General features: G+C 40.4%; 1 long non-coding RNA gene across 1 annotated transcript; it reads right to left on the reverse strand.

Moving 5' to 3' along the window:
- Positions 1-13248: 13248 nt before the first annotated feature.
- On the reverse strand, positions 13249-15382 carry LOC148766960 (uncharacterized). The gene is made up of 2 exons (XR_016034388.1): positions 15221-15382; positions 13249-13489 (listed from the first exon to the last, which is right to left on the reverse strand). It is a non-coding gene; the product is annotated as an uncharacterized LOC148766960 (long non-coding RNA).
- Between the last annotated feature and the right edge of the window lie 2214 nt (positions 15383-17596).

Below are 17596 nucleotides of genomic sequence, written 5' to 3' on the forward strand. Positions count from 1 at the left end.
TAATAATAATAATAATAATAATAATAATAATAATAATAATAATAATAATAATAATAATAATAATAATAATAATAATAATAATAATAATAATAATAATAATAATAATAATAATAATAATAATAATAATAATAATAATAATAATAATAATAATAATAATAATAATAATAATAATAATAATAATAATAATAATAATAATAATAATAATAATAATAATAATAATAATAATAATAATAATAATAATAATAATAATAATAATAATAATAATAATAATAATAATAATAATAATAATAATAATAATAATAATAATAATAATAATAATAATAATAATAATAATAATAATAATAATAATAATAATAATAATAATAATAATAATAATAATAATAATAATAATAATAATAATAATAATAATAATAATAATAATAATAATAATAATAATAATAATAATAATAATAATAATAATAATAATAATAATAATAATAATAATAATAATAATAATAATAATAATAATAATAATAATAATAATAATAATAATAATAATAATAATAATAATAATAATAATAATAATAATAATAATAATAATAATAATAATAATAATAATAATAATAATAATAATAATAATAATAATAATAATAATAATAATAATGTAACACCCCACCTTTCCAAAACCCGAAAATCCTAAAACCCGAGACTAATATTTCTAACTCGAGAACCCTCAAGGAATATTATTACGTGATATTGGCATTACGTGAATTTAATTATGTTACTTATGTGAATAATTACGTGCGCTATTATATATGTGATTTATATGATTTAAATTCCCGTAAATTAAAATACTATGGAATTTCGTGAATTATGTGGCTTATGTGAATAATTGCATATTTTATTTGTGTGATAAATTATTTGAAACTCGGTAAATTATGTGGATTATATATATATATATATATATATATATATATATATATATATATATATATATATATATATATATATATATATATATATATATATATATATATATATATATATACACACGTACATACATGCATACATACATATATGCTAATACTTGCATTATACATTAGAGTGTATTTACATATGTGTGTGTGTATGTCCGATAAGTGGAATCAAACCACACACTCTTCATCTCATTTTTTGGGTACCAGTCCCTCATACCCCGTGCTTATTCGATCTATGTTTTACAAGACTTTCCAATTTTAAAAACGTGCAAGTGAGGTACATACTTTCATTCATTTCAAGCAATTTGATTAGGTGTGTGAGAAAACATTTTTCGTTCGGATATCCTTTGAAAAATCAAGTAAAACCATAGACTATAAGCCTTCATTTATTTGGAACCCGTTTCATAACTGGAATCAAACCACACACTCTTCATCTCATTTTTGGGGTACCGGTCCCTCATACCCCGTGCTTATTCGATCTATGTTTTACAAGATTTTCCAATTTTAAAAACGTGCAAGTGAAGTTAGTATATATTTTTCATTTCACATATTCAAAGTTAGCTTTCACATAAGTACACATATTTCCACATATTTCACAAAGGCACATAATTTAGTCACAAAATCACAAAATCAAGTCAGACACATAACAACTCAAGCAAAGAACATAGATCACATATTTACACATATAGCAAAACAACTCAAAGCATTCGGTTATTTGTAATTACTATCTCCAAGTTTCATTATTTAAAGTTCAAGCCCTCTTTCTCAAGAGACTCAAAGTTTTCTTTCAAGTAGCACCAAATTTCCATTTAATTCATTTTCTTTCCAAAATATTTATTAATCTTGTCCTCGGTTTTTACTTCGTATATTATCTTATTACTCATAGATCATAAACCATGGATTGCAAGCTTCCTCGACCCGAAGGGAGTACACTTACAACCGCGTAGGTCAATATATATATACACATAGAAACATATACTTATATATATAGCACATATACATTAAAAATAAACCATGGATCAAGTACTTTCTTCGACCACGCAGGTTTACGAAAACCATGGATCGAAGTTTCCTTAAGATCACGCAGGTCTAGTATATATATATATATACATACATACATAAAAATAAAATCACAATATTATTCTTAGTTCTTCAAGATTATATCATTTAAAGCTTAGATTCTTACATGCATGGATGATCAAAGCATAAATTAAACACAAAATTTTATTTTCTTTCTTCTTTAGTTTTTGGTCACCACAAGAACATTAACAAGAAATTAAAGAGAAGAAAAATACTATTGGTGTTGAAGCACTTGTAGCAAGAATTCGAAAATTCTCACCTTAATATTCTTAGAAAATTGGAAGGATGTTCTTTCCTTTTCCTTTGGCCAAGAATTTTACTCTTGAAAGGGAGATTTTGGGGCTTTCCTACACTATAATTTCGAAAATGGAGGAGAAGAGAAAGAGATTTTGATCTTTGATCTTTAGGATGTGTGGAGGATATGAGAAAATAGATGAAGGCTTGGGTTCTATTTATAGAGGTGTGGGAGACTTGCATGCTTAATGATTAAGGAGTGGTCTTTTTGCAATTTAGGCAAACTTGGGGATTATCTAGAGGGACTTCTTTGCAATTTCATTTAACTATCCAAAAAGAAATTCAAAAAAAGGAAAATCTTAATACACATGGGCTCTCCTAGAGGAGGGTTGTACTCAAGGAAAATTTTGGTCTTGTGTTGTACCATGGTCAAGATTGAGGGATGAATAGGAGGAATTTTCTATTTTTATTCAAGCAAATATGTGATTTAAAATTCTCCTAACGAATGGGTACTAGCAATATAAATGAGTATGATTAATCTCTAGATATAATAATTAACTAATAGGATCAATTTAAATCCGTCCAAAATTATTTTTGGCCCTAATGCATTCTATATGAAATTTTACCGGTTATCACATAAATAAAAATCTTAAACTAATAAACGCACATAAGAGATAAAATCACGTTAACTAAATAGATGCAAATTAATAAAACTTAAATTATCGGAGACGCGGGGTGTTATAATCTCCCCCCCTTAAAGAATTTTTTTCCCCGAAATTTGTACCTTTCTTTATTATGTCCAGGTACCGACTCTCAATCTCATCCTCGAGTTCCCCCGTTGCCTCGTCCGGAGAATGGTTTTTCCAAAGAATTTTGATAAGGCGGATTTCTTTATTTCGGAGTTTCCTAACTTTTCGGTCTAGAATTTAGGTGGGTTCTTCAATAAAGGATAGGTTTGGAGATAAGTCTACGGGTTCGATTTTGAGGACATGGTCGGGGCTAGGAAGGTATTTTCGGAGCATGGATACATGAAAGACGTTGTGTATTCGAGATAGATGTGGTGGTAGGGCAAGGCGATAGGCTTGAGTACCAATTCGGTTGAGAATTTCGAAAGGTCCAATATATCGAGGGCTTAGCTTCCCTCGTTTTCCGAATCGCATAATTCCTTTGAGTGGAGCGACTTTTAGAAATACGTGGTCGCCAATATTGAATAATAAGTCTTTTCTCCTTTTATTTGCGTATTTTTTTTTGGCGATCTTGGGCCGACTTCATTTTCTCCCGGATGTTTTTGATTATGTCGACGGTCTGTTGGACTAGTTCGGGGCCCAATAATTTTCGCTCGCCGACTTCGTCCCAATGGATTGGAGATTGGCATTTTCTTTCGTATGATGCTTCGTATGGTGCCATTTCGATCGACGATTGGTAACTATTATTGTACGAGAATTCGATGAGCGGTAGCCCGCTTTCCCAATTGCCACCAAAATCCATTATGCATGCTCGGAGCATATCTTCGAGAGTTTTCATCGTTCTCTCGGATTGACCGTCGGTTTGGGGATGGTATGCCATACTAAAGGCTAGACGGGTCCCCATTGCCTCGTGCAAGATTTTCCAAAATTTTGAAGTAAATCGAGGGTCTCGATCGGAAATGATTGATATAGGAATCCCGTGGAGTCGAACAATTTCTCGGATGTAAAGTTCGGCTAGCTTTTCGAGACTAAAGGTAGTCTTGACCGGTAGAAAGTGAGCGGATTTGGTTAGGCGATCAACTATCACCCATATTGAGTCGAAACCTTTTTGAGTTTTCGGAAATTCTTGAACGAAATCCATGGTTACTCTTTCCCACTTCCATCCGGGTATGAGGTTGGCTTGAAGGAGTCCGCCGGGACATTGGTGTTTCGTCTTGACTTGTTGACAAACTAGGCATTCGGACACAAATTTGGCTATGTCTTTCTTCATTCCGGGCCACCAATATAATATTCAAGTCTTGGTACATTCTTGTTTCACCCGGGTGGCAAGAGTAGGGGGTTTTGTGAGCTTCGCCGAGAATTAATTCTTGTATCTCTTTGTTTGCCGGAACGCAAATTCTTCCTTGGAATTTTAAGACTTTGCCGTCGAAGATCGAGAAATTGGGATTTCGATCGGTTGATAAGCTTTCTCGGATTTTTAGAAGTTGATCATCAAGGAGTTGAGCGGATTTGATAGTTGACTCGAGCGGCGGTTCAATGATTAAAGCGCACATGGACTTCTGGCTAAGAGCATCGGCCACGACATTAGCTTTACCGGGGTGGTAAAGTATTTCGCAATCGTAATCTTTGACCAATTCGAGCCATCGTATTTGTCTCATGTTAAGTTCCTTTTGGGTGAAGAAGTACTTTAGGCTTTTGTGGTCGGTGAAGATCGAACACTTCTCTCCGTAGAGATAGTGCCTCCAAATTTTGAGGGCGAAAACTACGGCGGCAAGTTCCAAGTCGTGCGTCGGGTAATTCTTCTCGTAATCTTTCAATTGACGAGAGGCATAGGGAATTACGTTCCCATTTTGCATCAAGACGGCTCCAAGTCCATGCTTGGAAGCATGGCTATAGACTACGTAGTTTCCGGTTTTGTCGGGTAAGGCAAGAATGGGGGCTGAAGTTAATCGATTCTTGAGCTCTTGGAAGCTAGAATCACATTCGGTGGTGCATTGGTACTTGGTTTCCTTTCGGGTCAATCGAGTGAGTGGAGAAGCGATTTTGGAGAAGTTCGGAACGAATCGTCGATAGTAACCTGCGAGATTGAGGAAGCTTCGGATTTCTCCAACATTTTGGGGAGTCGGCCAGTTGCAAACGGCTTCAATCTTGCTTGGATCAACCGATATTCCTTCTTTCGCGATCACGTGCCCAAGGAAGTGGGCTTGGCGTAACCAAATTCACATTTGGAGAATTTTGCGTAAAGTTGGTTTTCTCGGAGGGTTTGGAGCACGATTCTCAAATGTTCTTCGTGTTCTTCATCATTTCGGGAGTAGATTAAGATGCCGTCGATGAAGACGATTACAAATTGGTCGAGGTACTTCCGGAAGATTTGGTTCATTAGATCCATGAAAGCGGCCGGGGCGTTGGTTAGACCGAATTGCATTACTACAAACTCGTAATGGCCGTAACGAGTTCGGAAAGCGGATTTTGGGATGTCTTCTTTCTTGATTTTCAATTGGTGATAGCCGGAACGGAGATCGATCTTTGAGTACACCGTTGAGCCTTGTAGTTGGTCGAAATGGTCGTCGATTCTTGGTAGAGGATATTTATTTTTTTATCGTGATCTTGTTAAGCTCTCGGTAGTCGATACATAGGCGGAGGGTTCCGTCTTTCTTTTTGACAAATAGGATGGGAGCGCCCCAAGGAGAGAAGTTAGAGCGAACAAATTAAACTTCTTATCGATAAACTCTTGGATTTGGTCTTTGAGTTCTTTAAGTTCTAACGGGGCCATGCGGTAAGTTGCTTTGGAAATGGGGGTTGTGCCGGGAATTAGGTTGATTTCGAATTAAATTTCACGATCGAGTGGGAGACCGGGGAGATCTTCGGGAAAGACATTGGGAAATTTACAAATGATAGGTACTTTGGAAGGGTTGGGTTTCGGCTTGATCTGCTTCGAGTGCTTTGTCGACTATTTTCCGAAAAGTCATTACGGAAGAAATGCGGACGTCTCTTTGAATCACCGGGTTGAGACCTCTAAGAAAATGGTTGGCCTTTTCGTCGGCGTCTCGGGATATGAATGGGGCGTAGAGACATCCTTGTTCGAATCGGCGTACGTACTCGGTTACGGACAAGTTGCCTTGCTTTAGCTCAAGAAATTCCTTTAGCTTTTGAACTCGGAGGTTTTTGGAAAAGTACTTTTCGAAGAACAAGATTTTGAAAGCGCTCCAAGTAGTGTTTGTTATGTCGATTCCTTCTTTGGTACCTTCCCACCAATGACGGGCTCCGTTCTTCAATAGGAAAAGGGGACAATGGATTCGTTCTCGATCGGACATTTCCATGTAATCGAAAATCTCTTTTAGGTATTTGATCCATTCTTCGGCTATGGTTGGGTCGGGACCTCCATGGAATTCAGGGGGGGTGCAGTCTCGAAACCTTTCGTAAATGGCTTGGGGTGCGGTATTCTGAGGTGGTGGAGGTGGAGAGTTTTGGTTTTGAAGGTTAACACAGCATTAGATTTGTTCATTTTGTTCTCGGACGAGGGCGGTGAGATCTTGTATGGTGCGAGATTGATCGTTCGGACCGGTAGCGGCATTTTGAGCTCGAGTTTGTGTTCCCGATATATTAGTACTTTAAATAAATAAACATTTCACATTAGCCAAATAATTCTTGCACATTAGGAAATATATATACATAGATACCTGCCCGAGTGTTTAGTCAATTTCGTACTTCGAGAATGTTAGAGATCTTTAAGTTCATATGGAAGTTTCCGGGGAACTTTGCTCTGATACCACGTATGCGTGACACCCATTTTCTAATTACACTTACTTAGTAATTGAGAATATGCTAGCGGAAGTCTTATAGAAAATAATGAGTGTGGAATGCTCGTTTTAAAAATCACCTTCTACCAATAGAGAGTTATGCATAAATTTTTCTTTTAAAATCAGAGGAAGAGTGTCCACATAATACTATATCATATACACTTCACCAAATATCACAAAAGGAACATGCATGACTAGATTATTGAAATTATCAAGAGTAAAGATTGGGAATTTCGGACAGATTTGGTAGATCAACTTAGAAAATTAATATCTCTTAAACCCTTCATGAAAATACTTTGAACATTTAACCACATACTCTAATATAGGAAAAGAACTTTTCCGCCCCCTCGGTTTTTTCGACCACGGTGGTGCCTTCCGTCGGCCGCCCCTCCTTCTCCGGTGATCGGATTGACTTGGTTTCACCACCAATCAACTCGTCTCATCGGCGCGCTCACATTGAGTGTGATTTTGAGGGTTTCTGTCTTCGGGTTACGGAGTTCCGTTTTTACCATCTCTCTCGTTTTGCGAAGTTCGTGTACGTGATCGACGGTGCTTGTGGTTCTTGTTCGTTTGTTGGTGGTGGATTAATCGGATCTACGTTTTGTTGAGGTTTGGCTGCGTTTCCGTGGTCACGACGTGAAGTTTGGAGGTTTCCTGGTGGATCTTGGCCGCGTGTGTGTTAACGGCCATAGATTCCGACCGGGGGTGGACGGCCGGTGGTTGGACTCCGGCGGATCTGACGGCTTGGTCCTCGGTGTGCGCGTTGACGGCTAGGGTTTCGGTGGGCCTGGTGGGCCGTGGGGCTAGGGTTGGTGGTAGGGGGAGCGGCTAGGGTTTCGGCCGGTGCGGGCGGCTAGGGTTGCTTGGCCGGTGGTGGGCTGCTTGGTGGGCCGCGGGTTAGGGTTTGGTGACCGGTGGTGGGCGGCTAGGGTTTCCTTGGCCGGTGATTGGGGGAGATCGGATCTAGGGGGTCTTGACGGCTAGGGTTTGGGTAGGGTGCTACAAGGGGTTAGGTTTTGACGGCCTCAATGGCTAGGAAGAAGACGGGGGCTGTGGCGTTGGATAAGGGGAAAGGACCGGCAGCCGTGGCCGTTGCACCGAAACCGGCCACGGCCGAGAAAAACAAGGGAGTGACCGGTGCCGGGACCGGTGCTGTATCGGCACCCCACACACCAACACCGGTCACAACTACGACAAAGGCAACAACGACGATTGAAATTCCACATGCCGAGACATCTATGGCGGCTGAAGTTCGTGGATCTACGACGTGGCAGAAATCCGGCGATGGTGAACGAGTGAACTGGGCTCAATTTTTCAAAGGACGACCGCCACCACCGGAGGATCTTGCATTGGAGTCAGTGAAAGGCTTGGACGATACAGACGTCCTAAAATTCGATGAAGACGACGAAACAGATTGGGGTACGAAAGGCGTGTTCTTGGCCGTGGCGTATTTTCCGGGGAAATTCCCCGGTATTGAGGCCATACGCGCGATCAAGGCTCAATGGGAGGTCCCGGTGAAGTTTCAGATCCATCCCACGGGGTATATTGTGTTCAAATTCACAACGGACCAAGACCGGATGAAGGTGGTGGAGTTGGGGAAATTCGAACATGGACTGGCGACTCTCTACATTCGCTCCATGCCGGAATTCTTCAACTTTGACATCAACGACATGATGTTTGTACCGGTTTGGGTGATCATACGCAACATTTCAGCAGAGCTCTACAACAAAAAGGCGTTGAGTAAGATCGCTCAGAAGATAGGCAAACCGGTACAAATGGACAAGGTTACTAGCGAGATGGGGAGGCTAGGCTTTGCTCGGCTGCAAGTGGAGGTGGATGCATCGAAGCCGTTACGACGATCTCTCACGTTGATCAATGCGAAAGGGAAAAGCTATGAGGCCCCAATCGAGTATAGCTATGAGCCCGTGTTCTGCTCGAAATGCCAGACCCTGACGCATAAAACTGATCAATGTCGTGCGGAGGCGGTGGTGAAACGTGGGCGAAATCGAAAACCTAAACCGGTGGTGAGTGCAACACAAGATCCACCGGTGACAACGGTATGGGCAGGTAAGCGGACGTTGCTTGTGGATGAACCGGTACCGGAAAAGGCGTTGGAGACCGTGGATGTGGAGGTGGCCGCGGGTGAGGAAGACGGTGTTTCGGAGGATGGTTCGACTGAATGCTACGCAGCCGATGATGATGAACGGGGATCCTTTGTGGAGTTTAATGCCCTACGCTCCCCAACTTCCCCGGATACAGCCCCAAAGTCGAAATTTACAATCAAGAAGAAGTACTTGCCCCCGGATGCGATCTTGCTACCCAAAGATGTGGAATCGAATTCGGTGGGGGAAAGTGCGTTGAAGACCGTTCGTGATGAGCATGACACTGAAGAGCCGCGGGGGGGCCAGAAACCCCCAAAGGCGAAATGATTGTGGGATGTTGGAACGTGAGGGGGTTGCTCAACTCTCTCACGCAGAAGGAGGTCGGGGACCTCATAGGTAAGCACAAACTCTCGGTTTGTGGCTTATTGGAGACGAAGATTTGGGACCCGGGAACGCTGAACTCGATTATGGAACGGCGGTTCCGGCACTGGATGAAGGCCGATAATTTCCACCTCCACACGGCAGGCCGGATCCTTGTCATTTGGAACCCGGATGTGGCTCGGGTGGAAGTTCTCGGTATGACGTCGCAGGTGATCCATTGCAAGGTAACGTGTATGGTGACCCAACGACTGTTTTACGTGAGCTTTGTGTACGGTCTTTTCACACCGGTCACCCGACGACCGTTGTGGCAAGAGTTAGAGGATTTCGGGGCGAACATCACCGATCCGTGGCTATGCATGGGTGATTTCAACGTGGTGCTCAAGCCGGAGGAGAAATCGGGCGGTAATTTGATGACCCCCTATTTGTTGAACGATATACAGACGTGCTTCCGTCGAAGTGGACTTGAGGACCTACCTTCGACCGGATTTCAATATACGTGGACGAACCATACGGTGTGGAGCAAACTTGACCGTGCGCTTGTCAATCAAACGTGGCGTGATGTGTTTGAAGCTAGCTCGGCACACTTCCTGCCGTTCGGGGGCGTGTCGGACCACTCTCCGGTGATTGTGCGACTTGGTGGGACCGAACCCCCGGCTTCTAGGCCTTTTCGTTTTTTCAACATGTGGACTCAGCACGATGATTTCCAACGGGAAGTTAAGGAAATATGGACGGCGAACTACCGAGGCAGCCGTCAGTGGGCCATGTGCAAGAATCTCAAGGCCCTAAAGCACCCTCTTAAACGATTCAACAGGCGAGAGTTCGGGCACATATCTGAACGGGTGAAGCGTGTGGGGGGGGAGCTCGAGGAAATTCAGCAAATCTACCATAACGACCCCCATAACCAACAACTATGTGGGGAAGTGATGGCAAAGGTGGAGAAATATCGGTTCTTGGCGAAAGCAGAGAAAAGTTTCTTCTACCAAAAGGCGAAGTTGCACCACTTAAGGGACTCGGATCGAACGACGAAATTTTTTCACGGGATGGCAAAGCGAAATGCTAAACGCAACAATATTACAGCACTTCGCAAGGTGGATGGCACGCTCACCACATCCCGAGACGAGGTACTTGACGAATTTGAAACTTTCTATCGAAATTTCCTGGGCACTCGCACTATTGGCGAACCGGTGGATCATCATGTTGTTGCCACGGGGCCGAAATTGAGAGATGAGGACCGTGATGGGCTGACCCAACCGGTGACGAGGGAGGAGATACGGGAAGCACTTTTCGATATCGCTGACGATAAGGCGCCGGGACCGGATGGGTACACGGCCTTATTTTTCAAGGCTGCATGGACGACAGTTGGGCCTCTCCTCACCGATGCAGCTTTGGAATTCTTCCGCAGTGGTGAGCTGCTAAAACAATGGAACACTACGGTACTGGTATTCATACCGAAATCAGCCCAAGCCGAAACGGTTAGTGATTTTCGGCCTATCGCTTGCTGCAACGTAATTTACAAGGTGATTGCGAAGGTAATTACGAAGCGTCTTGAGAGGGTGTTACCCTCTATTATTGATCGTGCTCAGTCTGCCTTTGTGAGTGGGCGTTCTATCACGGACAATATACATATGGTGGAGCAGCTCATGAGGGGTTACGAGCGCAAAAGGATTTCCCCCCGGTGCGTGATTAAGATGGATTTACGGAAAGCCTACGACTCCGTAAATTGGGATTTTCTGAGGGCGATGTTAGTCGAGTTGGGGTTCCCGGACTTAGTGGTTCGTTGGATCATGGAATGTGTGTCCTCGGTTTCCTACACGGTGTCGGTTAACGGAGTGACGAAGGGGTTTTTTCCGGGGATGAGAGGACTTCGTCAAGGGGACCCGCTATCCCCTTATCTTTTCGTTATATGCATGGAATACCTCTCGAGACTGCTGCATACTCGAGCGATGGAGCAAGAGCTCAACTTCCATCCGATGTGCCATGTGCACAAACTGACGCACCTCATTTTCGCCGACGATTTGATGCTATTTTCGAGAGGAGATGCTGCATCCATACGTACACTCGCCACCACGGTTATCGAGTTTGGTCGTGCATCAGGGCTTCAAGCGAACAACTTGAAGTCAAATATTTTTCTCGCCGGAGTCCCTGAGGCGGAACGCACATCGATTGTGGAGGAATTCGGTTTTGCCACCGGCACCTTCCCGTTTCGATACTTAGGAATTCCACTCGCCGCGTCTAAATTGCGAGTGCTGAATTACCAACCGCTGCTTGACAAAATCGAGCATGCCATTGGAGCTTGGAAGGGGCACACGTTATCTTATGCGGGTCGTTTGGAGATTTTGAAGGCGGTGGTGCAAGGTACGTGTTGCTATTGGCTTTCGATTTTTTCGGTGCCGATTACGGTTATTGGTCGTATTGAGGATATGGCGCGGGATTTCTTGTGGGGATCTAGTGCTCCAAAAGTCGGTTGGGAGCACTTGTGCAAGCCGAAGGCCGATCGGGGGCTGGGGCTTCGGTGTTTGCGCACGTGGAACCGGTGCTTGCTAGTGAAGGACCTATGGGATATCCACCTGAAAAAGGACTCCCTGTGGATCCAATGGGTGAACGAGTTTTATCTCAAAGGCACGGCCGTATGGGAATGGCAACCGTCGACGACTTCACCCCCGTTTTTTAAAAATATTTGTAGCATTCGGGATGAAATCGTGGGCAAGGCGGGGTCAATTCCTTTGCTTCTTGCTCGATTGGAGGAGTTTTCGAGCATGGGGAAGCTCACGATAGGACGAGTATACGACTGGATATCGGCCCCTTCCGGGGGGCCACCTTGGGGCCGACGGATTTGGGACCACTCAATGACTCCCAAACATTCTTTCATTCTATGGTTAGCTGCCCTTGATCGGTTGCAAACCCTAGATAATGTGTCAAAGTTCGCGACGGTGGAGAAGACTTGTGTGTTGTGCGGATCGGGGAACGAAGACCGTGAGCACCTCTTTTTTCAATGTAGCATTTCGAGGGATGTATGGGACCGAATTCGCGCTTGGTTGGGGATCGCCCAACGACCGACGACGCTACGCGCAGCTTTGAAGTGGCTTGTGAAGGATGTAAAGGGCAAATCTTACCGAAGCAAGGCGAGGAGATGTGCTTTGGCGAGTGTTGTGTACCACATTTGGGCAGCTCGGAATAGGACGAAATTCGACATGACGGAATCGACGGCTACCGCAATTACTACGAGGATCAAGACCCACGTTTACTCAGCGATGTTTATGCAGCATCCGGAATTGACGACCAACAGTGGAGGCCGTTTTATGATAGGCCAAATCGACGCAAACTAGGGCTTGGGGCTTACCCCCAACCGATACTTTTTGTTTTTCGAACTTGATGTTTTTTCTTTACGTTTTTACGCTTTTCGATGGCTTGTAGCCATTCGTTAGTGCTTCAATTCCCTCGGGTATGCCCGTTGTAATTGTCTACGACTTTTTTTGATTTATATATTTACATCTTCAATCAAAAAAAAAAAAAAAAAAACATAATATGGGTCGAAATTACTCAGTTAAAACTGTTTTAAAATATCATTAGCCATTTGAGAGAAATAATTAAACATATGCAACTGTACAGTTTAAAAATCCAGAACAGGAGAGGGAGCTTTGAAAATTATTTATAAATTCCCCACTGTTCTAAAAACTACCAAATTTTATACTAAAGTAGATAAGTGAGTTAGGAACATATTCCAAGTTAAATGGATTCATTTGAGTAAGAAAAACTTCTTACATTGATACATGTCCTAAAACGACTCAGCATGTGCACAGTTACGGAAATTAATTCATAATAAATTCCTGACTTGTCCAAATGATGCAAAAGACCTACCAAAATAACCCTAACAAAAAGACCTATGACTCTGCAAAATTACATGCAATTCTAAACAGAAAGTATATTTAATACGGATTATCGAGCAACAGGGCAGAACACAACATATAATTAACCGATTATCATTATATAGAAGTTTGGCAAAAAGAGGAAATCAAAATCCTAATTATTATTAGATGTAATGTTCTTACTAATAAGATCCCCCGAGGGGTGGAAGAGTACGATAATAGATATCTAAGACGGTATCGAAAGTCTTTAAAATTAAACTATATAAGTAAAACAATATGGCTAAATTAAGAGCACACAAGATCCACACGCCTTCCATATGAACACATCCCTCGATCCTCGAACTCGACTCCAACTTTACAACTCGTGCTCGGGATTGAAAGTACCTACAAGCATTTCAACACCTATATGAGTCTTTTGGACTCAATGAGAATTCCGAAGAAATACCGATTACACATTGGCAAACAAGCATATATTTATGATATGTATATATGTATATATCCCTTCTCAAATCACACATATACACAATAAAAATATTTTAATTTTACCTCAATCGTCATTTCATTGAGGAACTTTACCAATTTACCTTTACCTTCTCGGATTACCTCTTAGACAATTCTCATTTTACCTCTTAGACCTTCCTTTCATCATTTTATAAGGAATAAGAGTAAATCCCTTACAAGGGAGTCGTCATTCTTTTACACACACATTCATTCAAGTGCTCATACAATGTGTTAGAAAAACATTTTTGTTCGGATATCCTTTGGAAAAATCAAGTAAAACCATAGACAATAAGCCTTCATTTATTTGGAACCCGTTTCATAAGTGGAATCAAACCACACACTCTTCATCTCATTTTTTGGGGTACCGGTCCCTCATACCCCGTGCTTATTCGATCTATGTTTTACAAGACTTCCCAATTTAAAAAACGTGCAAGTGAGGTTAGTACATACTTTCATTCATTTCAAGAAATTTGATTAGGTGTGTGAGAAAACATTTTTCGTTCGGATATCCTTTGAAAAATCAAGTAAAACCATAGACAATAAGCCTTCATTTATTTGGAACCCGTTTCATAAGTGGAATCAAACCACACACTCTTCATCTCATTTTTGGGGTACCGGTCCCTCATACCCCGTGCTTATTCGATCTATGTTTTATAAGATTTTCCAATTTTAAAAACGTGCAAGTGAAGTTAGTATATATTCTTCATTTCACATATTCAAAGTTAGCTTTCACATAAGTACACATATTTCCACATATTTCACAAAGGCACATAGTTTAGTCACAAAATCACAAAATCAAGTAAGACACATAACAACTCAAGCAAAGAACATAGATCACATATTTACACATATAGCAAAACAACTCAAAGCATTCGGTTATTTGTAATTACTATCTCCAAGTTTCATTATTTAAAGTTCAAGCCCTTTTTCTCAAGAGACTCGAAGTTTTCTTTCAAGTAGCACCAAATTTCCATTTATTTTATTTTCTTTCCAAAATATTCGAACCATCAACAATTCAATCACACAAAATTCTATTTTTATTAATCTTGGCCTCGGTTTTTACTTCGTATATTATCTTATTACTCATAGATCATAAACCATGGATTGCAAGCTTCCTCGACCCGAAGGGAGTACACTTACAACCGCGTAGGTCGATATATATATACACATAGAAACATATACTTATATATATAGCACATATAGATTATAAATAAACCATGGATCAAGTACTTTCTTCGGCCACGCAGGTTTACGAAAACCATGGATCGAAGTTTCCTTAAGATCACGCATGTCTAGTATATATATATATATATATATATATATATATATATATATATATATATATATATATATATATATATATATATATATATATATATATATATATACATACATAAAAATAAAATTACAATATTATTCTTAGTTCTTCAAGATTATATCATTTAAAGCTTAGATTCTTACATGCATGGATGATCAAAGCATAAATTAAACACAAAGTTTTATTTTCTTTCTTCTTTAGTTTTTGGTCACCACAAGAACATTAACAAGAAATTAAAGAGAAGAAAAATACTATTGGTGTTGAAGCACTTGTAGCAAGAATTCGAAAATTCTCACCTTAATATTCTTAGAAAATTGGAAGGATGTTCTTTCCTTTTCCTTTGGCCAAGAATTTTACTCTTGAAAGAGAGATTTTGGGGCTTTCCTACACTATAATTTCGAAAATGGAGGAGAAGAGAAAGAGATTTTGATCTTTGATCTTTAGGATGTGTGGTGGATATGAGAAAATAGATGAAGGCTTGGGTTCTATTTATAGAGGTGTGGGAGACTTGCATGCTTAATGATTAAGGAGTGGTCTTTTTGAAATTTAGACAAACTTGGGGATTATCTAGAGGGACTTCTTTGCAATTTCATTTAACTATCCAAAAAGAAATTCAAAAAAAGGAAAATCTTAATACACATGGGCTCACCTAGAGGAGGGTTGTACTCAAGGAAAATTTTAGTCTTGTGTTGTACCATGGTCAAGATTGAGGAATGAATAGGAGGAATTTTCTATTTTTATTTAAGCAAATATGTGATTTAAAATTCTCCTAACAAATGGGTACTAGCAATATAAATGAGTACGATTAATCTCTAGATATAATAATTAACTAATAGGATCAATTTAAATCCGTCCAAAATTATTTTGGCCCTAATGCATTCTATATGAAATTTCACCGGTTATCACATAAATAAAAATCTTAAACTAATAAACGCACATAAGAGATAAAATCACGTTAACTAAATAGATGTTAATTAATGAAAACTTAAATTATTGGAGACGCGGGGTGTTACAGAAGTAAGCTGTAATTCAATTGACATAGCGATGAAGGTAGCCATAGAAAAGGGTTATGTTGGATTAACGTGGTTGGCTAAATTAACTAGGAACTGCATTAGTTTGGCATAATCAAGTTCTATGAGCATCTTTGATTGGTAGGTTAAACTTGACACACGATGATTTTGATATTCGCGAGATTAACTTAGGTCATTAACAAGTGTGAGGAAAATTAATTTAGGATCATATTGTGGATATGATTGATTGTGATCTACCTTTGGGCAAATATAATCGGGCTAGGTTAACTACAGGTTATATTTGTCTATTGGACCTAAAGCCCATTAAGAAAAATCAGTTTTCTCGTTTGTCTACTAGAGGGAAGTGGAATTCGATAAAATTAGTGGGAGAACAATTAAATAACATAAGTCCAAACATTTAATTGTAACAATCATTTAACGCGAATCTCTAATAATCCTCTTCTCTATACCTCTCAGATAATCATGTCTAAGAATCCCATAATGTCAATCCTCGACAATAAACTCAATGGCCCTAATTACCTAGATTGGTTGCGTAGTCTTAAGCTTGTGCTAACCGTTGAGGGGCGTTACTATGTTTTGAACGAGAGACTTCCCGCCACTATACCTGCCACAGCGACTGATGCTGAAAAGGAAACTTATGAAGCTTGGAAGAAAGATGACACTCATGCTAGATGCTATATGATAGCTGCCATGGAGCCCGCGCTTGCGAGGAAATATGAGTCTCACATGCATGCTTTCGATATAAAGGCTCATCTTGATAGCATGTATAGTTAGAATATTAGGGCATCGAGGTACGCTGCTACAAATGAGTTGATCACGGCGAGACTGTGCGAAGGGACTTCGGTCCACGAGCACTATCTCAAAATGATCACTCTCCTTGAAAAGCTAGTGAATCTCGATGTCACCCTCCCGGCCGAGCTCTCTTTGGATTTGATCCTGTTCTCTCTTCCTAGTTTCTATGAATCGTTCATAGTGAACTTCAACATGAACAAACTAAATCCTCCCTTGGATGAGTTAATGAACATGTTGGTCAGTTTCGAGTCCACCATTAAGAAAGAGAAATCTATTCTCATTGCTGCTACTTCTGGAAAGAAGAGTTCTTCGCAAAAGAAGAGAAAGGAAAGAGTTCCCTTCCCAAACATCAAGTTCGAAGTGGGTGAAGGTAGTGGGGGCCCCAAGGCAAAGGTCAGCAAGCAAGTTGATGATGCTTGCCATCACTGTGGAAAGAAAGGACATTGGCGCCGCAACTGCAAGGCTTACCTAAAGCCAGTGTTCTAAATATCGGTTGTGGCGGCCGATATATCGGCCGCCATATCGGTGGCGGGAACAAACCTTTACGATATTTGTGTGGCGGTTTTGAAAATCGGTTTTTTGACGGTGAGGCGGCCCGAGGCGGTTTGTGGCGGTCTGTGGCGGGTCAAACCGATATATCGGGTCAAACTTTGAGCGATATATCGAGAAAATATTTTTTTTTCTAATTTTTTTATTTATTTTTTATTACAATAGGGTGTTTATCTTTATTTTTAATTTTTTTTCAATTCCAACCCATTATCTCTTTCAATCAAACCGAAACTCACCGACCCCGTAAGAAAAACATGGCCTAAAAATAAAAACATGTAGAACGATGAGGAGAGAAAATGT

The sequence above is a fragment of the Erythranthe guttata genome, chromosome 11 (assembly GCF_056151865.1).
Source record: "Erythranthe guttata isolate IM_541 chromosome 11, IM_541, whole genome shotgun sequence".
Classification (NCBI taxonomy): domain Eukaryota; kingdom Viridiplantae; phylum Streptophyta; class Magnoliopsida; order Lamiales; family Phrymaceae; genus Erythranthe; species Erythranthe guttata.